A 23,439-nucleotide genomic window follows, 5' to 3' on the forward strand; every position below is an offset into this window, starting at 1 on the left:
GCAGCACTCGCAAAATATCGAGAAAAACAACTCGGCAAACGATGATAAACGCCGCGCGCCGCAAAAATTGTATCACCAACGCCGCGCGCCGCCAAAAAAATCCGCTGCGTGCGAATTTGCGGATTTTGCGGGAAATTCGCAAATCTCGCGGATTGCGAATTTCCCAAAAATCCGCAAAATCCGCGAGCGTAACGGATTTTCCGCCCATGCTTAATTGGCATCTCTTCTTTAATTCCGCATGCAAGAATTGGAGTTCAGCGGAATCTTCAGTAATATGGCTGTTTTACCTCGCACCAAAAGTGTCCTGTATTGACATTGCGGAAAGGAACAGCAGAACGACAGTATTTGTTTTCATAGTATGAACATTCCTGGAGGCAGCAATCTGGACGTCGCTCAGTTCACCGTTTTCAACGGGTGAGTTCTGGAAGTGGTCCGGCTGCTTGTGTATGCCCTGCGCGTTGTCGGGGTCCCGTGGTTCACCCCTACTGGTGCGACTGAGGGAGTTTTGAAAGAAGGTTTTTAGCAGTTTTCCGGTATTTGGGGTAATTGCCACCGTGAGCAAACAGCTGATTTAAGCCTTTGACGTTGAGGTAATTGCCCGGAGTTGCCTTCACATCCACTAGCCTGTCAGACTGAGATCGCTAGTGTGGTTGAGAGTGCCTCCTATTTGGTGGAAGTTCTTCATTTCGAGTGGCTGTGGAGGACATCTGCTAAGGGTGACCAGTTTTCTGAGGGGGGAACCTCGTTTCTGCCTTTGATGCGTGTTCCGCCTTCCTGACTGAACTACACAACGGATTCTGAGAAGAGGTTTTCCAGTCAGAAACACGTGTGACGTCATTGGAACGCATACGTTCAACGACGTCCGGCGGCCATTTTGGGAGAATCGGAAGCTCAGTTTGTGTTTGTCTCAAGTCACGGTGATACGCACACCAGTCCTCGCTAATTAAAGGGTTTTGAACGAGTGCATTTAAAGCTGAACTGGAGCGTGTTTCCACATACGGTGACACGCACACCAATGCAAACAGTTGGGAAATTTGCGTGTTATTTGATGCGGTGACACGCACACCATTTTAAAGGTTTTGATCCGTAGAACTGTTTAGTACTGCCATATTACGTGTATTCTCTAAAGTTGGAAAAGATTATACACTATAATCTGGATGACAGTTTCATAGAGGTACTATTTACAAGCAAGACTACTAGCTAGTTAGAAATAACATTTATTGAAAAAATTATAAAATAAGATTTGTACATCTTGGTTTAAAAGAAATTTACAAGAACAAATAATACTTACTTTTCAAATATCAGTCCAGATTTAGTAATACTAATTAGTTAGTCATGGCTTCAGGAAATGTGTGGAATTTATCTCCACCTTTACCTTTCATACCCTCGACAGGAGATGATGCACTTAAATGGGAAGAGTGGCGGGAATACTTTGAGAATTATATGTCCACTTTTGAAGGTGATGAAGAATTGACCCCTGAGAAGAAAAAGAAAATTCTTCTTCTTTGTTTAGGTGCTAAGGCTATGAAAATTTACAACCGTTTCAACAAGAAACCTAGAACAGGTGATGTGTACACGGTTGCATTAGAAGATTTGACCATGTATTTCAAACCCACTATTTCTATTTCAGTTAACAGATTCAGGGGCATATTACCAAGCAATAGCGATAATTATCGCTATTGCTTGGTTAGAGACAAAAGTTTACCGCATCGCTGCGGCCATTTTTACCGCAAATAAACCTTGGTATTACCAAGGTTTAACGCAAATGCGGTAAAAATCGTCGCAAAGCATGAATATCGCTGAAAAGTCCGCGATATTCATGCATTAGCGAGCTAATGCTCTTAGCCATGTTATCCACCTCCCATTGGATAACATGGCTAAGAACTGCTCAGGGCAAGTGTTAGCTTTTGGAGATATTCCCGCTTAGCGCGAATATCTCCAAAAGTTGGTAATAGGAGATAGCGATGTTAGCGACTGTTTTCAGTCTCTAACATCTTGGCACGCCCACTTTGCATCTCATTAGTGATAAATATCACTGACATGCAAAGTGGGGCCCAAGATGGTCGCTATCTCCTTCTAGCTGTCACTAACTGGTGTTAGCGGCAGCTAGGTAATAGGGAGATAATTTTATCTCCGCTTTCTTGGCTTTTAAAGCCAAAAAAGCGGAGATAAACCCCCTTGATAATATGCCCCTCATATTTTTTCAACGCAGACAAACCCCAGAGGAATCTGTAGAAGATTACTTTGCTGCGTTGAAAAATGTAGCACTAACTTGCAGATTTGGGGCATTACATGATGAGTTGGTTCGCAACCAGGTCGTTATGAGGTCCTCAAATAAGCATGTCCAGGAGAAATTGTGGGCAAAAGGTGAATTACCATTAGAGGAAGTAGTGGAAATAGTTAAGTCTACCGAATTAACTGGAAGATGTGCTAAGGCTGTGTTGCAGGAAGAAAAATCCTCTACCGAGGACAAATCTATGGTGGCCAAAGTCATTAGTTCAAAGAAAACAAAAAGTAAGCCTAGTTCCAGTTATGTACAGAGAAGAGATACTAGCTACAAAGCTAAACTTTCAGATGATAGAAAATGTTTTAGATGCGGTAGTAGATACCATTTGGCTAATGACAAATCGTGTCCAGCTTTAAGACAAAAATATTCTAATTGTGGTATAGTTTGTCCCAAGAAACAAAAAGGGGGAAGAAATGTAAAAGCAGTGGTTCTTGATGAACAAGAAGATTTTAAATCTTCAGATGAAGAGGATATGAATTTATTTGTGTTGAATGTTGAAGATGGAGGTAGCAAAAAGAAGAAACCAATATGTGACATGAACATTGGTGGGGTAGATATTTCCATAGTTGCTGATTCAGGCTCACCATATACTATTGTTAACGAAGGGGTATGGTTTGAGAAATTTGTTCCAGTCATTGGAAAGAAGTTACAGAACCCAGATATTTTTCCAAAATCATTTAATTATGATCCTATTGAAATGTTGGGGTACAGAGAACTACAGTTCCAGTTTAAGTCTCGCCAAACGGTAGGCAAACTGTATGTCTCTAAGGTGGGTCCGTCCGGGTTAGGGTGGATTGACCAAGGAGAATTGGGTATAATTCTGGATCCTAACAGCCCGGATCCTGTTCTTATCTTACAAACAGAAGAAGAGTGCAATAACTTCTTCAAGAAAAGGTATCCCACGGTGTTTTCTGAGAACATTGGGAAACTTAAAGGCTTTGTCCACGAAATCAAACTTAAACAAGATGCTGTGCCGTATATACACAAGTCAAGGAACATACCGTTTTCCATCATTAGCGAGGTGGAAAATGAACTAAAAAGATTACAAAAAGAGGGCATCATTGAGCCGGTAGAATCAGCAGAGTGGGTTTCGCCTTTAGTTATCGCGAAGAAGCCCAACGGCAAGCTCTGTTTATGTATTGATCTACGCGATCTCAATAAGAACATTCTGGTGGATCAATTCCCTTTGCCAAAGATTAGTGAAATGCTGTCTTATACTAATGGTGCAAAATGGTTCTCTACCATCGATCTAAGCTCAGCCTACCACCAAGTGGCTTTACATCCTAAAAGCAGGAGCCTTACTACATTTATAACGACATTAGGATGTTTTAGGTTTACGAGAGTACCATTTGGACTTGCTTCTGCTGCTGCCATGTTTCAGAGGTTGATGAGTGAACTTTTTAAGGGAGAAAAAAATCTCCTAATTTTTCAGGATGACATCATGGTAACAGGCAACACCAGAGGTGAACATGATGCTAAACTAAACAGAGTCCAAGGGGTGCTAGAACATCATGGGCTTACAGCTGATTTGCGTAAGTGCAAATTTGCTGCTAATAAAGTCACTTATTTGGGACACGAAATTGATGGAAATGGCATAAAACCAAAAAAAGAACTGCTATCAGCTATTAGAGAAGCCCCCTCACCCAAAAACAAGGAAGAGGTCAGAGCATTCATAGGCCTTTCTGAATTTTATGCCAAGTTTGTAAAAGATTTCTCTTCTAAATCCTTGCATTTAAGAGAACTTATCAAACAGAAGAGTACATTTGAGTGGAATGCAACTTGTGAAGAAGCATTTAACAGGATAAAAGAGGATATTTGCGATGCCCCATCTCTCCAAGGGTTCAACCCCTCTCTCAAAAGCATAGTAACCACTGATGCAAGCAATAAGAGGTTAGGAGCTGTGCTCTCACAGGTTAATGGAGAAGGAAAGGAGGTTATGGTTGCATTTGCCTCACGTTCAATCACACCCACAGAAGGAAGGTATTCTGTGATTGAGAGAGTGGCACTAGCATGTGCATGGGGATTGAATCATTTTAGACAATACATCTGGGGTTACACAATTACCCTTAGAAGTGATCACAAACCCCTAGTAAAGGTGCTTTCTACCAAGGGTCAACAAGATGCCTTCGATCGGCCGGCCTTTCTCAACTCGTAGTGCCCCGTACTAGGCTGGCCAGATGGGGTGCGAGGGCTTTTTCTGTAGCCGCTCCTCAGCTCTGGAACTCCCTCCCAATTGAGATTAAAACCCTACCCTCAATTGATTTGTTTAAAAAGGCTCTTAAAACCTGGTTCTTCGTCAGAGCCTACCAATGAGAGATTGCTGTCTGATTTGGCGAGCTGTATTATTTGAAGTAGGCGCCTTGACGCCCATGCGGGCTAAGTTTGCGCATGATAAGATACATTTCATTCATTCATTCAGTTGCTTCTCCCCGTTTGTCACGCATTTCCATGAAATTGTTAGACTATGAGGTTGAGTATCTTCCTGGTGAAAAAAACAAGATTGCGGACTGTTTAAGCCGTTTCCCTTTACCAAACAATGAAGATCAGGTTTCAGACATCGACACTTTCTGCATAGCTAATATTGTAGAAGAGATACCATGTATTTCTGGTGCAGAGTGGTCAGAAAAAATGGAGGAGGATGATGTACTACTTGAGGTAAAAGAATTTATAAGTGCGGGTTGGCCTGAAAAGAAGAACATTTCTGTACAATTACGATCATTTTGGGAACTTAAGGATGAGTTGTCGATCGAAGGTGATTTGATTTTGAGAAATGGCAAGGTCGTACCTCCTAAGGGTTTACGTACTAAACTCCTAGAAATTTGCCACGAGGGGCACATTGGCATTGGAAAAACCAAGAGTAGGGTCAGGAATTCATACTGGTGGCCCGGTTATGACATTGAAATTGAAAGAAGTGTCTGGAATTGTACAGCATGTGAGAATTCTGACAAACCTAAACACACACTGAGACCACCCCTTCAACCCCTTTCTTGTCCATCCATGCCTTGGGTTAGATTGGGTATGGACATTTGCGGACCCATTCGAGAACAGGGGGAACTGTTATATCTTATTGTACTGGTAGACCATTTCTCTAAATGGCCAGAGGTTGAAGTGGTACAAGACGCAGAAGCAAAAAATGTTGTAGGGTTTTTGCGTAAGCTATTCGTAAGAGAGGGCCTCCCTAATTGCATTGTGTCTGACAATGGCCCACAATTTACGTCCAAAATTTTCAAAGAATTTCTGATGAAACATGGGGTAGAACACAAAACCACGTCTGTTTATCATCCAGCAGGTAATGGTGCTGTAGAAAAGTTCAATCGGGTGATTAAAGGAATCATTCAACTAGCTAATCAAAATGACATGTCATGGAGAAAACAACTTATCAACAACCTTTGGTCATTCAGAGTAACACCTTGTGAATCAACTGGTACCAGTCCCTTTATACTTTTGAGAGGGAGGACCCCCATAACCAAGGATAACATAGGTTGGGCTACCCCCAAGAGAAAGTGTTGGTCTCCAGAGGAGATTCAAGGGAATTTACGGAAGTCACAAAGCATTGGTAAGAAATATTATGACACTAAGCATGCTTGTAAAAATGTTGTCATCCAAGCAGGTGACAGAGAATACCAGAGGTACAAGCAAGGGAAAAAAATCACTACTCACAACCTATGGAGGTTAAGAAGGTGTTTTGTAATTCTGCCCTTTTGAGCGATGGCAGAACTTGGCATTTTTCTGCATTATCAATGTGTAAAGATAGGAAAAGAATGGGTTGTTCTCAATTCACTCTGAATAATTTTGAAGTTTCCTATTCTCAAGAATACGATTGAATTCTGGATCGTGAGGATATTGGAGGGTCTCGTCCAGATGGTACTAACATTGTATCTTTAGGTTCAAACGAAGTATCTTCTGAGAGTGAGAACACTTCTGATGGCTCACGGGTGGAAGACAGTAGTAGTAGGCGGAGCAAGGAGACATCGGAAGAGTACAGGTATCAGACCAACAGCAATGCAAATTCTGATTCAGATGATTCTGTTTATGAAGATGTTACGTCTCAGGACGTCAGTTGTGAGAACGAGCCCCCTGTGAGCAGATATGGGAGAGTGGTCAAACTTCCAGCTAAGTTACACGATTTCATCTGTGATTAGCAGTGGTTTCCCCACCTTTTTCCCATAAGCTTCAGTCGTGTAACCAAGGTCCTCCTTGGTGTTATTGGAAGGGAGATGTGTTATATTTACTCAAGCTAGCGCACCTAGCAATGTATTGCACGTGCGTCCTGCTTATTGCACGCGCGACCTGCCGGTGCATTGTGACGTCAGGATGTTCTTCCTGGTCACTGGCAGGATGACAGTTATGTGGCAGTTGCTTTGAGAGGCATAGAGCAGATAGACGTGCCTTGGTGTCAGTGCTATTCTTCTCAATAAAGAAGTTATACCTTACCTGAATACTTGTCATCTTTACACTGCCCTCCGACAGTATCTCTATGCTGGGTTTTCCCACCCCGTAACCACCATAAAACCCCAGACCCCCCTGCCTAATGCATCCGTAACATAGTTGCAACTAATTTAAGACTAATCCAAATTAAATTAAAAGAAATAAACATCCCCTGACTACGCTTGTCGAGAGGCCCTCTCACCTGGATAAACACCCGTGTGCCCAATGAAAGGACTCACCGCGACCTCCCGCAGCTCAGCACGCTCCTTGTAACTTTCGCGACGCTCTGATCTGGTTCACCCAGGCCGTGAGGACAAAAGAGGGCTTCCCCTTCCTGTCCTAAGATTTTCTACCCCCTTGCAGTCCACGAAGCCCTCTTCTGGGTTGCTTGACCGGGAAAGCCCCTGACCTGGCTCCTGCCCGTGATGCCACTAAAGGCACCACTCCCCCTAGGTGGGGTGGTGCTAGTCAATGTAGAATTTACAGAGCTGCTTTGTTCGATCGGTGACGAATGGCAAAGTTGGGGCGAGTACCATATTATAGCATAACATGGTATAGTGACAGCATCTTCGTTTTCCCTTGAGCTGTAGATTCAATGTTCCCTTCTTTGGTGTTCTGTCAAAGTATTAATCTATTACACTTCACACATTTTGTTGCTTCCTTATTCAACTCCTTTGGTTTTGTATTTTACAAGTCTGCATTTTAATACACTTAACTTGCTATTGTTAGCTGATATTTTTAGAACCACTCACATAAATCACGCAGGCTACAATTTAATTGCTGTTGCTTTTAAAATACATGTCCGTTGGGGTTATTCATTATTTTACTACTGTCGAGGGTTAAATAAAGCAGTAGATTACAGTACTTGTTAAAGTGTGCTGTTATATTGGAATACTGTTGGGCCCTGTGCTGCGCTGATGCTTTTCGAAAACAGTATGGAATTGCTAATGTTATGTTAATGTAAATGTATATGTAAATGTGTGTTACTAACACACGCCTAAGCCCTATATTCTTATATTTTACTTGTTTATGGTTACTGTCTTTTATGAGGACAGACGTCACATCTTAGCAGGTAGTTCACTTACAGTAACATAACATAACATAACATGGGTATTTGTAAAGCGCACGTTCACCACTACGGGCCTCTTGGCGCTGAAATAACAGATGTTTGTTGTTACCCAACTCAATGGTACTCATTTTATCGACCCCAAATGGATGAAAGGCTGAGTGGACCCGCCGGGATTTGAACCTGTGACCATGAGGTCGAACACAGGCCCCTGAAGTAGACGCATTAGTCCACTGAGCCACCAGACCCGGCTCCACCAGTACCTCTCAAAATGAATAAATGTGTTCCACCAGTACGTTTCAAGGAATTCCAACAGTTAAAGAAAATACCGGCTTCCAGTCGCCCTTTACATTTGTAGATTTTAGCATTTGGCACATTTCCACTTCTTTCAGGTAATCAGGCACACTGTCAAGAAGGCTTGTTTTTCTGTCTTCCCCTTCCTCGTTTTTACAGCTCAGGTGGCTACCTGAAAGGCACTTTAGATTAGCTGAAGCTTTTCAGCTTCCGGAATTACCCGTCCTGGGACAGTTGACTTTTGACAAAAATTAGGGGAACTGTTTTCCTAAAATTAAAAAAGTAAGGGCACGCCGTGCCCCTCAGACCCCCCCCCCCCCCCCACCCACACACACAAGCACACTTCTAAAATCTGGCTAGTCGTGTCTTTAATACATTTTAACTTTATGTTTAAAGTTCGGTGTTCAGTTTTTGGAGTCCCCCCGATAGGACCTGGAGAGCCATAGGTGTGCATTGTACGTGTGTCTGTGGTCGTCTCCTAGTGTAAAGGGTCCCTTGCTCTGGCTGTACGTTTGCACTCATGGAATGTGCGCTCCATAGGTAGTAGTAAACGCGCTTAATGTGACAGACATTGTCCTGGCGTGAGTGCATGTAATCTTCGGGCTCTAAGAATGGAAAAGGGCGACCACTCGGTCCCCCCGAACGTATGGTCGGGGGCCCGGATCCTCCCGGGAAACCATTTTGTGCAGGGGCGTGTCACGGCTGGTATGCCCGAAGCGGCGTAGCCGGGGCGCGCCTTTTCCCACCCAAGAGGGGTTGTCCTAGACACCTACACCGTTGGCCACGCCCCGTAGGCGTACCGGAGGAGGGTACACGCCCTCCCGAAGAGGAATAAAAGGAGCAGCAATCCGAAGAAGCATCCTCTTGTTCCTGTGCTAGGAAGCTGCACCCCTCGTTGCACGTGAGCCCTCGACGGAACAAGGAGCAATTTTGAGAACTTGTAATCTTTTGCGTTTCTCTTTCAGAACTTCGGCCTTAGGGTCCAGGACCGTGTTGAGCAAACAAGGATCGGATATCCGTTGAACGATGCCTGGCAAGAAGGCCGGAAAGAAGTCTGGGACTGACCAGATGCTTCGAATGCTGATAAAGGACATGGCAAGTATGAAGAAGCAGATGGCGGCGATGAATAATTCGGGTAGACCGAAGAAAGTTATAGGCCCTGCATTGCCGGGCGTTGTCCCTGCGGGGTGAGGTAGAAGGGTCAGAAATAGGGCGGCAAGGGGGGAAGTCCCGATTCCCGAGGTACCCCCGGCAAGCCCGGTCACTCCAGTCGAGGCCCCGGTACCGGTCCCAGACGCAGGTCAACCGATTCCGGTTGTTGTTACGCCCGCCAGCGAGGAAGACATGCCTCCCGAGTTGGCCGCCCAGTTGGCCGCATGGCTTGGTAAAAAGTCAGGGGGTGCTACGGCACCGACAGACACGGCCGAAGAGGCCAAGTTACTAATACAGCAGTTGCGGCAGTCGCGAGATGCCGCGAAGGCGAATCTCCCTTGTGTCCCCCCACAGGTGACCCCAGGAGGACCGGCAGTTGGTGTGGAAAAAACGGCGGGAACAGCAATGGAGCCGGGTAAGCATGCATTGCCAATGGCAAGGGAGGGGTCTTTGCCCTCAAGACTGGAAAAGGTGGTCCAGCACATACCACTGGCCACGAAAGAGATGATCTGGGCTGATAAGTACAGCATACTTTATCAACAAAATAAACACCATCATTCAAAACCTGAAAACACCCCCCTCTCTGGGAGCCCCCAACACTGAAGGACCCAGCACCAGTTCTCAAAACTTGACGCCTCTAGGCTCCGGCCTGACGGCCAGACTACGGGAATTTCCTCCTATCCCGGTCTCCGAGTTTGAAAGACTGGCGCTTGGAATCACCTCGGGTTCCCCGCTCGACCCCCTGCCTCCAAAGATTTGGAAAAGTTTTGGAACCAAACTTTTTGGCACCATGCGCCAAATATGTAACCAGTCCTTGCACAGTGGTTATGTCCCAACCTCGTGGAAACAGGCGCTTGTCACCCCACTCTTAAAAAAACCCTCCCTTAGTCCAGACTGTCTTTCTAACTATCGACCCATCTCCCTACTGCCATTTCCAGCGAAAGTCGCTGAACAATGGGTCAGTTCTTGCCTCTCCCGTCACCTAGAACAGAACAACTTTCTAGACGATCACCAGTTCGGATTCCGTCCTGCCCACGGCACCGAAACAGCGGTCTTGACAGCCATGGAGGACCTTCGCATGCGTGCAGACAGGGGCCAGCCAGTAGCACTGATACTGCTGGACCTATCTGCCGCATTCGATACGGTCAACCACAGAACGCTGCTGCAGAGACTAGGTGAAGCAGGTGTGGATGGCACAGCGTTGCTCTGGTTTCACTCCTACCTGCGGGACAGGAAACAGGCTGTCTCCCTCCCCCCATTCCAATCCACCTTCGCACCGGTGCCTCAGGGAGTTCCCCAGGGCTCCTCCATCAGCCCCATTCTTTTTAACGTGTACCTCATCCCGCTGATCACGTTAATTAAGTCTTTTGGGTTAAAAACGATCAACTACGCTGATGACACGCAGCTCATACTCTCTTGGGAAGGAGAAGACTCCATTCCTTTAACCACCTTCCACGACTGTCTAAGAGAGACGGCTGGGTGGCTCCACAGAAACTCCCTCCAATTCAATTCCTCCAAAACAGAGGTTTTGTTCTGTGCGGGCACCAATAGACCCCGCCAGTTTCTGAGTGAATTCTGGCCTCCAGAGACTAGAGACAAACCTCTGCCAGTCTCCTCGGTCCGCAACTTGGGAGCCATGCTCAATAACAAGCTGAGTATGGAAACCCAGGTAGCAAAAACAGTGGGGATCTGCACAGCCCTGCTACGCTCCCTGCGTAAAATCATGCCACTTCTCCCTGCACAAGCCCGGGCGTCGATAGTCAGGTGTACAATACTTAGTCGCCTTGACTATTGTAACGCCCTGCTCCTTGAGTCGCCAGTCACGCTGACGGACCGACTTCAAAGAATTCAATCTGCCGCCGCCAAGCTGGTTCTTGGTTGGATGAGAAGGTCTTCGGCCACAGCAGCCCTGGCCGAGCTACATTGGCTACCCTTAAAGCAGCGTGTGGCATTCAAGTCCCTCTGCATTGTCTTTAAGGCTCTGCATGGGCTCGGGCCCAGACCCCTGCAAGCTTTGTTTCTGTGGTACACTCCCACCAGAGACTTACGATCTTCCTCAGCCTGTCTGGTAAAGGTGCCCAGATTCAACAAAGCCAGAACCGGGGGCAGATCCTTCAGGGTCGCAGCGGCCAAGTTATGGAACAGCTTGCCCATTGACATACGCCAGATCTCACAACTTCTTCCATTTAGGAAGCGCATCAAGACCTGGCTTTTCCCCTAAAATTCCACCCGCCTGCCAGTTACTCCGGTCTATCCCCAGCAGAGTATTCTCCAGCGCCAGGAAGCCTGCAAGGTATCAGCCGCGCTTTACAAATATTCAAAATAAATAAATAAATAAAATATGTTTTCCCTGTTGACCGACCATCGCGAGATGGAATATGTTAAGACACAAAAAGACTTGTGGCACCCGAGTGTATGGCGAGCAAAGATGGCGGGTTTCAGGGTTGATGAGACAATCTCTAATTGGGCCAGGGCCTTTGCGATGTTTACTGCAATTATTGGGGAGCGTAAGCCCGAGGTTTTGACTGAATTGTCCTGCTACCAGGCACGAATAATGGATTTTTATGAGACATATGAAGGTGATGAATGGATAGGTTATGATATGAAGTTTCGTAAGGCCAAGGAGTTCGATTCATCTCTGACGTGGGATTGTCTCGACTCGATATCTTGGCAGAAACAGCTCCTGCCGGGCGCGACGAAGTCGTCGTCGCTTGGCGGGAATGGGTCCGGGCCTTCCCGCCGTCAGCCTGCGGCGCCCTTTCGAGCGAGCCCCACTGGTGACCACCAACCAAGGAATGGAGAGGATGGAGGTAGGAAAGGGGTCTGTTGGAATTTTAACAGGGGCAAGTGCACAAGACCTCAGGGGACATGTAAGTTCAGGCATGAGTGTGCAGGTTGCGGAAATTCTTCGCACCCCGAGAGTTCGTGCAGAGCCAAGAATGGTGATACAGGGGGTCGACGGGGGGGCCAAACAGGTCTGATGGGGACCATGGCGTACCGCCACCTTCCCCCATTGATATCATGGCAATGATCCCCTGGCTAAATGAATACCCTGATCATGTCTCCGCTGGGGTGTTGAGGAACGGCTTCTTGTATGGTTTCCACATCCCGGCGGGGGATTTTCGTGGGGAGTCACTGTGTAGAAACCAACTGTCGGCTCTGCATAATCCTGTGGTGGTAGAAAAGAAGATTGCAAAGGAGGTTGCCCTTGGACGAGTTGCTGGCCCATTCAGGCACCCGCCAGTACCTAATTTCATCAGTTCCCCATTGGGGGTAGTCCCCAAGAAAGACCCGGGGGAGTTTAGGCTGATCCATAACTTGTCAGCTCCGAGGGGTCTTTCAGTGAATGATGCAATTGACCCAGGAGTTTGTTCGGTGCGGTACGCATCCTTCGACGATGCCGTCGCCATGTTGAATCGCCTGGGGCCCGGAGCGCTGATGGAAAAGTCAGATATCGAGTCAGCGTTCCGGTTGCTCCCGGTACACCCACAGGATCAGCGTCTGTTAGGCTTTGTTTTTCAGGGACGTTACTACATGGATAGATGTATGCCAATGGGTTGCTCCATCTCTTGTGCTTATTTTGAGAAATTCAGTTCTTTTCTGCAATGGGCGTTCACCAAGGCCACTGGCCATACCCAGGTTATGCATTACCTAGACGATTTTTTGTTCTTGGGGGCAGCCGGCGACACTCAGTGTGCGCAGGCGTTACGAGAATTTTGCACTCTCATGGAGCGATTCGGGGTGCCATTGGCACCAGGTAAGACGGTTGGACCATCGACTTCACTCGAGTTTCTAGGCATTGAGCTCGATTCTGTGGAGGGATGTTTCCGTTTGCCGGTGGGGAAGGTAGCGAAGTTCAGGGCTTCCTTGGAATTGTGCATCAGCAAAGAAAAAGTCACGCTCCATCAGCTACAACAAACAGTCGGCCAGCTTAACTTTGCCCTCCGAGTGATACCAATGGCCCGCCCCTTTTCCCGCTCTATTGCACAAGCCATGGTCGGTCTCAAGGAAGGACACCATCACACGAGACTGTCAGCAGAAGTGCGCCAGGACATGCGCATATGGTTGGCATTTCTGGCGGATTTCAACGGTCGAGTGGTGTGGAGCAAACCGCCAGCGTCCTCGGACGAGCTGGGTTTGTGGACCGACTCGGCGGGGAGCGTGGGATTTGGCGCCATCTTTGGTAATCGATGGTCGGCGCAAACATGGCCGACGTGGTGGCACACCAGCGGTCTCACAGGTAACATTGGGTTTCTCGAGTTGTTCCCCATTCTTGTGGCTCTGATGGCATGGCCGGATGAGTTCAGAGATCGCTCTGTGGTGTTCTGGTCCGACAATATGACTGTTGTTGAATGTATAAATAGTCAGGCAGCACGCTGCAAGTGGATACTGAGATACTGAAGGAAATTGTACTCCTTTACATGAGATTGAACGTACAATTCAGGGCGAAGCATGTGCCAGGTGTACTGAACCAGGCGGCTGATGCACTCTCTCGTTCACACATGCAGGCTTTCAGGGGTTATCTACCTTCCGCGGACCTAGCGGCGGCACCATTTCCCGAAGCACTCTGGCTTCTCGGTGCCCCGGATTACAAGACCTCATGGCAGCAAGCTTAGCCCCCAGGACAAGGAAGGCATACGAAGGAGCGTTTCGTTCCTATCGTGCATTTTTGGGTCCGGCAGGGGAGGTCAAGTGGGGTCAGGAGGAGTGTGTCTTGAATTTTCTGGTAGCACTACACAGGGCAGGCCGATCAGCGGCAACAGCCAATAGGCACCGAGCCGCCATTTCATTCATGGCGCAGGCACATGGCATCAAGGACCCCACATCTTCCTTTTTTGGTAAAGAAGGCCCTTCGGGGTTGGCAACGCCTTGAGGGTCGGAAAGTAGACGAAAGGCGCCCGATTGGGTTAGGAAGGTTGTCCCTGCTGATCTCGATACTCCCCACGACATGTTCCTCCCAGTTTGAAGCAGTGCTGTTCCGGGCCGCTTTCGCATTAGCGTTCCATGGGGCCATGCGGGTGAGCGAGCTGGTAGCAAGAAATAAGAAAGATGTAGAGGGAGGGTTGTGTCGGGATCACATTCTGATCAAGGGTGATTCAATGGTGATCACGATAGCCAGGTCCAAGACCGATCAGGGTGCTATGGGAGACAGTATTGTGGTCCAGCGCATGCGAGGGTCCCCCATGTGCCCGGTGAAGTGCGTTGAGGGATATTTGGCGCAAAGGGCGGATGCATGGGGGGGAAGCTTGCTGAGACACATCAACGCCACCCCACTGACAAGGTTTCAGTTCCAGCGGGTGCTAACGATGGCAATCGCAGCGGCGGGCTTGCACCCGGGCGATTTCGGGACCCATTCCTTTAGGATAGGGGCTGCATCAGAGGCTACAGCCAGGGGTCAGAGTGTTGAGGAGGTGAAACAACTGGGGCGATGGTCCTCGAACTGTTATAAGAGGTATGTGCGGTTGCACATGTTATGAAGCCAATGTCATGCACTCACGCCTATTGTCTTCTGTTTGGTTTACAGTTTCGCGAGCATGCTTTGCGGGGCGGACTGTGCCATCGACCCGGCACCTGGGGACCAGCGGTCAGAGATCACCGGCTGAGGAAAAAGTGGTGTGGGTCGTGGGCCACTCATACGTGAGGCGGGCCGGGGACGTATTCAAAGCAGGTGACGTGATTCACGCGGCTGGGGAATACGGGTACAGGGTGACCTTCCACGGAAGGGGCGGGCTCTGTATTGACCAGTTTCAATGTTTTATTGAGGGACTGTTAGGGCGGACAAGGTCACCGCCGTCCGTAATCATAGTACACCTGGGAGGCAATGACTTAGTGACACTTGGTCGGCGAGTACTACTCGAGGGGGTTCTGTCTACTGTTAGCTGGCTGGCGAGAAGGATCCCGGGGTGCACGATAGCATGGTCACACATGATCCCCAGGAAGGTGTGGCGGGGGGCCTCTCTGTGTCAGCGCTGAACAATTCAGTAAAAAAGGTCAATAACAAACTTAGTAGGTTGTTTCGCTCGGCGCAGTTGCACTGTATTCCGCATGGATGTATTCGGGGGGATCACATGTATCTCGGGGATGGGGTCCATTTATCCCGGGAGGGGAATGTCTTACTCATAGGAGATTTCATAGCGTGGTTAAGGGGTTTGTAAAAGCATGACCTTTAGTAGGAGTTTGTGGGGGGGCCGGATAGCCGGTCAACTATCCGGCCTGTGGCGGTAAGGTCATGATCGGTTAGCAGTAATTTCAAGATCCCTAGAGGGGGGGCGCCACCCATTATGGATGGGAGCGCCCGGGGGGAGGCGGCCATTGGCCCCTCACACGGGGAGGCGGCACCCACTAAGTATGGGGTCGCCTAAGGGAAGGTGGTCATATGCCCCTTCCAGGGGAGGAGGTGGCTGGATGCCCCTCCTACGAATTTCCCGGGGCCAGGATATCCGCGACGGCGGATATGAGAAGCAGTGTGGGGTGGGAGGGGGGTCCACGCTACCTTCTAGACACTTCACACGAGTCCTCGGACGACCATTAAGATGGCGTCGAGTTAAATAGAGGGCCCCCGTGAAGACAAGGGAAATTGGAGTTGGCACAGAGGTACAGTCCTCTGTGCGCCCGCCCTCACACCGTGAGGGGGGAGTTCTGGTAGTTGGGATATGACACCGGTTGCGACCTTGCCGTTGGCCCGTAATGCTAGGATGTACAATTTTAATTTAGAAAAGTATGCATTGGCAGGATGTTAGACTCGGCTAGGAAAACCTTTGTACTAGAGATTTGTTAAAGTTAGCCAATCAACGTGTCTTCATCATAATGTAATAAATGAAAATTGTACATGATATGAAACTGTTATTTTAATGTTTTAATTTTGTTTCATATTTTAATAAATACAGCCGGGAGGGTAACTCCTTCCCGCCTTCCAAAAGTTCAGAACTGCGTCCGTCTTCCCATCCTTGGGGATTGTGTTGGGAGGGGGTGACAGGCATCCCGGCCATATGGAAAGGGGCGACCACTCGGTCCCCCCGAACGTATGGTCGGGGGCCCGGATCCTCCCGGGAAACCATTTTGTGCGGGGGGGCGTGTCACGGCTGGTATGCCCGAAGCGGCGTAGCCGGGGCGTGCCTTTTCCCGCCCAAGAGGGGTTGTCCTAGACACCTACACCATTGGCCACGCCCCGTAGGCGTACCGGAGGAGGGTACACGCCCTCCCGAAGAGGAATAAACGGAGCAGCAATCCGAAGAAGCATCCTCTTGTTCCTGTGCTAGGAAGCTGCACCCCTCGTTGCACGTGAGCCCTCGACGGAACAAGGAGCAATTTTGATCCCACCCACCAGCCCCCCATGGCAAAGCTAGTACTGCAATAAAATGTTTTTGCTTTGATAACATCTTTTCTCTCCTGGTTTAGTCGTTAATAAAAATGTCGATGTTGGTACTGCAATAAAGTGATTTGTTCATAACATTTTTCTTCCTTGACAGAGCGAGTATAACTGTCTAGTTGAAGGATGTGTCGTACATATAAGTAATAAAGATTGCAATTTAGAGGCTATTTTTCTTTCTTAGTAGGCACACAAACGTCGTATTTATTATTTGGTCGGGCGGTAAGGTCATGACCGGTGAGCAGTAATTTCAAGATCCCTAGAGGGGGGGCGCCACCCATTATGGATGGGAGCGCCCGGGGGAGGCGGCCATTGGCCCCTCACACGGGGAGGCGGCACCCACTAAGTATGGGGTCGCCTAAGGGAAGGTGGTCATAGGCCCCTTCCAGGGGAGGAGGTGGCTGGATGCCCCTCCTACGAATTTCCCGGTGCCAGGATATCCACGACGGCGGATATGAGAAGCAGTGTGGGGTGGGAGGGGGGTCCACGCTACCTTCTAGACACCTCACACGAGTCCTCGGACGACCATTAAGATGGCGTCGAGTTAAATAGAGGGCCCCCGCGAAGACAAGGGAAATTGGAGTTGGCACAGAGGTACAGTCCTCTGTGCACCCGCCCTCACACCGTGAGGGGGGAGTTCTGGTAGTTGGGATCTGACACCGGTTGCGACCTTGCCGTTGGCCCGTAATGCTAGGATGTACAATTTTAATTTAGAAAAGTATGCATTGGCAGGATGTTAGACTCGGCTAGGAAAACCTTTGTACTAGAGATTTGTTAAGGTTAGCCAATCAACGTGTCTTCATCATAATGTAATAAATGAAAATTGTACATGATATGAAACTGTTATTTTAATGTTTTAATTTTGTTTCATATTTTAATAAATACGGCCGGGAGGGTAACTCCCTCCCGCCTTCCAAAAGTTCAGAACTGCGTCCGTCTTCCCATCCTTGGGGATTGTGTTGGGAGGGGGTGACAGGCATCCCGACCATATAAGTGCGTGCATGCATACATACGGCTTGTGTGTGGTTTCAAGGCACATACTGTATCTGCATTCACCTGCGTGTTGTGTTAATGTGTATGTGCACATGTGCGATGTGCACATGTTCTACTTGTGAAAACAAGCATGTGTAGACAAGCGTGTTGGGTGCATGTGGTCTTGAAGGTATGCTTTTTGTGTGCATATGTTCTTGTTACTTATTAAACTTATGTTGTTGCGTGGGTATGTGTCAACAGGATTTGTGTATGTGTAAATGTATGCATTTTCCAAATCGGGGTGCCAAGATGTATGCTTGCGTTTCTGTATTTTGTGAAAAATTGAATTTTTTAGACAAGTGTGAATGAGTGTATTATATAATCTCCTGTAACAATATGCATTGCACGTTTTTGCTGATCTAATGTTTTGTTTAGATGCTTGTGTGTGTTTGTGAGTACTGTGCATGCATTGTATGCATGAATGCGTGTGTTTGTGGCTATGTTCACTGATATGTTATGTTACTGTGCACATGCACATCTTTCTTGTCCACTTGTGTGAAGGTATGGCTACCTTGTTCGTTCTGTGTATTTCTAAATATGTTTTATTCAGGGATTATATTTGTGTGCGCATTTTGTAATTGTGTGGCTTGTATCAGTGTGCTTGTAGATATGTTTGCAAAGCCATGTGATCTGTGTGGGTACAAACACTTGAATATAGGAATACTGGGGGGAATGTGAACATGTGTATATTGCATGGGTGTTAATTGTGGGTATATATTTGTAGACGTGTTTATTGTTCGGATGTCTATGTGCATGTGTGGCATACATACGTGGTAATTTTATGTAGAGGCGTGTGTGTACTGGAAGGATGCTACTTGTGTTATAAGTAGCTATGTGTGAAGACATGTTGTTTGAATGTGTATGTGCAAGTATATGCAGAGTACAGGTGTTATTTGTAACAAACATTTAAATGAATGTCCCTAAACCTGTGTGTTGTGTAAGTAAAAGTATGCAGAGCGTCGGAAGTGTCGCAGCGTGGGGCAGCGTTTCTGCGCTGGGGCACTTCTTTGTATATGTGGCCCTCAGTATTTAGCCCCTAATTTACATACTTTGAACTGAAGTCAATATTCTCTTTTGCTTCGAAAGCCAGCCACATCTTGCTATTTCTATGTAAAACGTATCGCAAGAGTTAGAGTACTGATTCTGTGTGCTGTAACGTTTGAGTTAAGATTGAACACGGAAACTGTATAAGGCATAATCACATACAGAAACAGAAAATCTACAATACACAATTTGTACCCAAGTTCTATAGATATGAGTGGTTTTGTTTCTAAATGTCTTGACCTACTTTCCTATCCGTGTTCAGCTGGTGTAGTGACCACTGCTGGGGAATAAGATTAACCAATTGTCCTCTTCCCGAAGCATTTTTCTGTCATCAGATTCCCTTACAGAACGGATGAAAGAACAGACTGACTTCAGAGTCACATTCTGTACAGACCGAGATATTTAAGACACATTGGAGCAAGCCATTGAACACCCTTACATTGAAATGCTGGCGGCCAGAGGGACAGGTTAATTTTACCACGTGGCACTTGTCTAAGGACACTGCAGTCTGTTCGGCAAGAGCGAGCGATATGAGAACGAAAGGCTATAAGTCACGTCTTTACCAACTTTACCAAACTGCCGGTCAAAGCAGTCTCAGCTGCCCTTTAAGAGTCTTCCTGTAGATATTTAACGGGGAAGAACTCTATATTATGTGACTCTGTAGAGATCTCTGAGCGATTGAGGGAAGGTGCATTTTAGCTTACTGATCATGCTCCGCCTGCTAAGATACTCTGAGAGAAATATAAAGAGAGTGCATATAATAATACCCCAAAAGAAATGGTGCCTGCTTTACAGAGATTGTAACAGGATTATTTTGACTTGATATGCGGAGCAGGAAGAGTATGAATTATACGCGAGACTGGGCTGAGGAGCCCGCATTAGATATGAGATGTGCGGAACAAATCCATGTGTTTCTGACTGTGTAAGAAAGCAGGATTTATAGCTGATATTCAGAATACAACATGTCTAACAATGTCCAGACATAGGGGCGTCACGACCTACCGCCCTCCCCACGCTGGAGGCTCTTGAGTGGCCTTTTCTGTCTGCAACTCAGCAGACAAAGGCTCATAAATAAGGTGACAGGGTGAGTGGGTGAGTGAAAGGATGATTGATAGATAATAGATAGTAAAAGGGTAATTGGACCCATCCTTAAACGAGTGAAAGGATGGGTCTAAGAATAAGGATGAGCCTAAGAATTGATGAGTGAAAGAATGGATGGATGACAGAATAAATACATGGATGACTGTAAGAATAAATAGATGGATGGGTGGGTGGGGGAAAAGGGGGAAGGATGAGTGAAAGGAGGGATGGCTACATTAAAGGGTTGATTGATGAGTGAAAGGGAAGATGGAATGGATGAGTGGATAGATGAATGGTTGAGTAGATAGATGGATGGATGAGTGAAAGGGTAGAAAAAAGGATGAGCAAAAGGATGGATGGGTGGGGGAATAGATGGATGAATGAAAGGATGGATGAGTAATAGGGTGTGTTAGACCTGGCATCCTTGGTGTGGTTTCCCCTGACTATTTGCCTCTACCTCCTGTATTTTTGACACTGTGCTGGATTTCGGTTTTGCTGGTTTAGATGCTTTGGGCACTCTGCCACTGCCGATCAGTGCCAAACAGCAAGTGCTCCCTGTGTAAATTGTTTGGTGATTGGTTATCCATGATTGGCTTATTTGTTTTACCAGTAGGTCCCTAGTAAAGTGCACTGAGTGTGCCAGGGCTGGTAATTCAAATGCTGCTAGTGGACTTGCAGTACTGATTGTGCCACCCATATGAGTAGGTATCAAAAGAGGTCTCGGGCCTGCCACCGCAGTGCCTGTGTGCAGTTTGCTAACTGCCATGTCGACCTGGCCAGTGCACCTGCCTGCCAGGTCTTACCCTTCCCTTTTCCTACACTTTGCACACCCTTATGGTAGGCCCAAGGTACCCCCCTGGGTAGGGTGCAGTGTATGTGAAAGGTAGGACATGTACTAGTGTGAGTAACATGTCTTGATAGTGAACTACTGCCAATTTAGGTTTTGACTATTGAAAGGCTACCTTGCCCTATAGGACAGAATGGGGAATGCTGTGTAAAATGGTTACCTGAATATCTTCCCATAAGAGTGAGATAGAAAATTGGAATCTGGTATCCCTGAACTAAGAATTTAATAACACATCTTTTAAGAAGGATGGTATTTGAATACAATGTTTGAAAATAGCACTTTTAGAAAGTGGCTATTTTTTTGTTCAACCTATCTGTGTGCCTCTGCCTGTTTACGGATTGACTGTCTGGTTTGAGAGTGATGAGCTGGGGTGGCTCCAGGAGTCTGGGTGAGTCAGCACTAGGCTGATTAAACCTATCTGCATTTGGAGTGGTGGGAGGATTATTACCTGGGCCTGAATAGGGCTGTGCCTGCCTTCCACAATGCTGGCTTCACCTCTTGTGGTGTGTCTGATGACCCTGGCCCACACTGACAAAGGAAGAAGTTGTGCACTGGCAGAGTGCACCAAGAACTGGTTTGTACTGGATCCAGGACCCCTCACACATAGAGAACAAGGATTTTTGGGGTATAAATATGAGAGCTGAAACCCCTGAAAGTTAGAATACTTTGTGATCAAGAGGAACCCTGCCAAAAAATGATCAGCTAAAGAGACTGTGGAGAAGTACTGCCCTTGCTGTGTGTCTGGGGTTGGCCTGCAGTTTGCTATTTCCACTGAGGAGAGGACCAGGAGACTTTGCTGTGTGCTGTGTCCCCTGCTTGAGGAGACTTTACTGTGTGCTGTGGCCATCTGAAGAAAAGTCTCCAAGGGCCTGAGAGGAGCTGTTCTCCTGTATCTGAAGTCTCAGGCACGAAATAACATCACCCCCAGCTTCCCTGAACTTTCTTGCAGGGAGTGCTAGTCTGCCAGGAGGGCCTGTAACTGTGTGTGAGGCCATTATGCTGTGGGGAGCTGGAAGCGTGACGCAAAGAGAGAGAAGCATGATCCCGCCGCAGCAGTCACTGTCACATCATCAAGGAAGCATGTTGTCGCTGCTGCTGTTTGTCATCGCATCACCGGAGAAGTGTGCTGGAGCACAGAGGGGGCCATTGCATCACCGGAGAAGTGTGTCGCAGGGCAATCGCATCACTGAGGAAGCGCGCTGCAGCTGATCGTCGCCGCAGCACCAGAGAATCATGTTGCCATTACTGAGGGTGTCGTCACATCACCAGAGAAGCGTGTCGCAGGGCCTGTCACGGCTCAGAAAATCACGAGTTTGCTGCACAGACGTCGGGCGTGCACACACCGCCTTTACGTTGTCGCTTCGCAGTAAAGACGCCATTTTCTTGCATCGCACCGGATCGTCGCAACGTATTGAGGCACCATCTTGTCGCATTGGAACTGGAGCGCAGGAAGAATCGACGCTTCGCCTTCTCTGCGACCCTTTTGTTATTTTTGCGTAACCCACTTTGTGAGTAAAGTGTTGCATTTCATCATCTACAAGCTTATTTTTGCAACAATATTTCTAAAGACATTCTTCTGAGTTTTTGTATGTTGGATTTTTCTAAACTGGTGTGGTGTCCATTTGTGGTGTTTTCACTGTGTTACTGTGAGTGTTGGTACAAATACTTTACACATTGCTTTTGGGATAAGCATTTCTGTTTGTGCAAAGCTAACAAGGGGTGAGCAGGGGTTATCTAAAGTGTATATCCCCCTTACCCTGATTAGAAGCCATGGTCCCTATTTTGACAAAGGTACCTACCTCTGCCAACTAGAGACCCCCAGTTCTAACAGGGTGGATGGATGTACATGTTTGGAGCTGGATGGATATGTTGGACACAGACAATGTGAACACTTCACTTTAGCAGGTACACCGGGTGCAGATCTTGATGGGTCACTTCCTTCTGAAACATGGCAGACAAAGGCTTGTGGTTAAGGTTACAGAGTGGATGAGTGAGTGAAGAAATGGATGGATGGATGGATAGATGTGTGGGTGAAAGGGTGGATTAATAGATGGATGGATGAATTAGTGAAAGTATGGGTGTAAGGATGGATGATTGGAAGATTGGTGAATGATTGAAAAGGACGGTGCATTGATGGGTGGATGAGTGAAAGGGTGAATGGATGGACGTGTGAAAGGGTGGATGGATGGATGCGTGAGTGAAAGGATGGATGGATGAGTGAAAGGGCAATTGGACAGATGGATGAGTGGATGGATCGGTGGAAGGGTGCTTGCATGAGTGAAAGGCTGAATGGATGGATGGGTAAAGGGCCGGATGGATGAATGAGTGAAAAGGTAGGATGGATTGATGAATGAATCTGTGGATGGAATGAAAGGGTGTATGGATGGAGTGTAAAGGTAGATGGATTAGTGAAAGGATGGATGGCGGGATAGATGAATGGATGTATTGATGGGTGGATGGATGGATGGATGGATGAGTGAAAGTGTGGAGAGATGAATGGCTGACAGAAAGAGTGGATGGAGGGATGGATGGCTGAAAGGATGTATGGATGGATATGTTTGATGGATAGGAATGGAGATAGATGGGTAGATGGATGGATGGATGGATGGATGGATGGATGGATGGATGGATGGATGGATGGATGGATGGATGGATGGACCAAAAGGTGTCAGACTGAATGTTGGATGGAAGAATGAATGGATAACAGAGTACATAGGTGAAATTGTGGATATCAGTGGGTACGTGGGAGGATTAAGGGATTAATGGACAGAGGCTTGGATAAAAGAGACAATTGTGCTCTTCTGTTGAGGGTTGAAGTGACTTGCTTTGGTTCAAAGTGG

Source organism: Lissotriton vulgaris, chromosome 1_1, assembly GCF_964263255.1.
Source record: "Lissotriton vulgaris chromosome 1_1, aLisVul1.2, whole genome shotgun sequence".
In the NCBI taxonomy this organism is placed as follows: Eukaryota; Metazoa; Chordata; class Amphibia; order Caudata; family Salamandridae; genus Lissotriton; species Lissotriton vulgaris.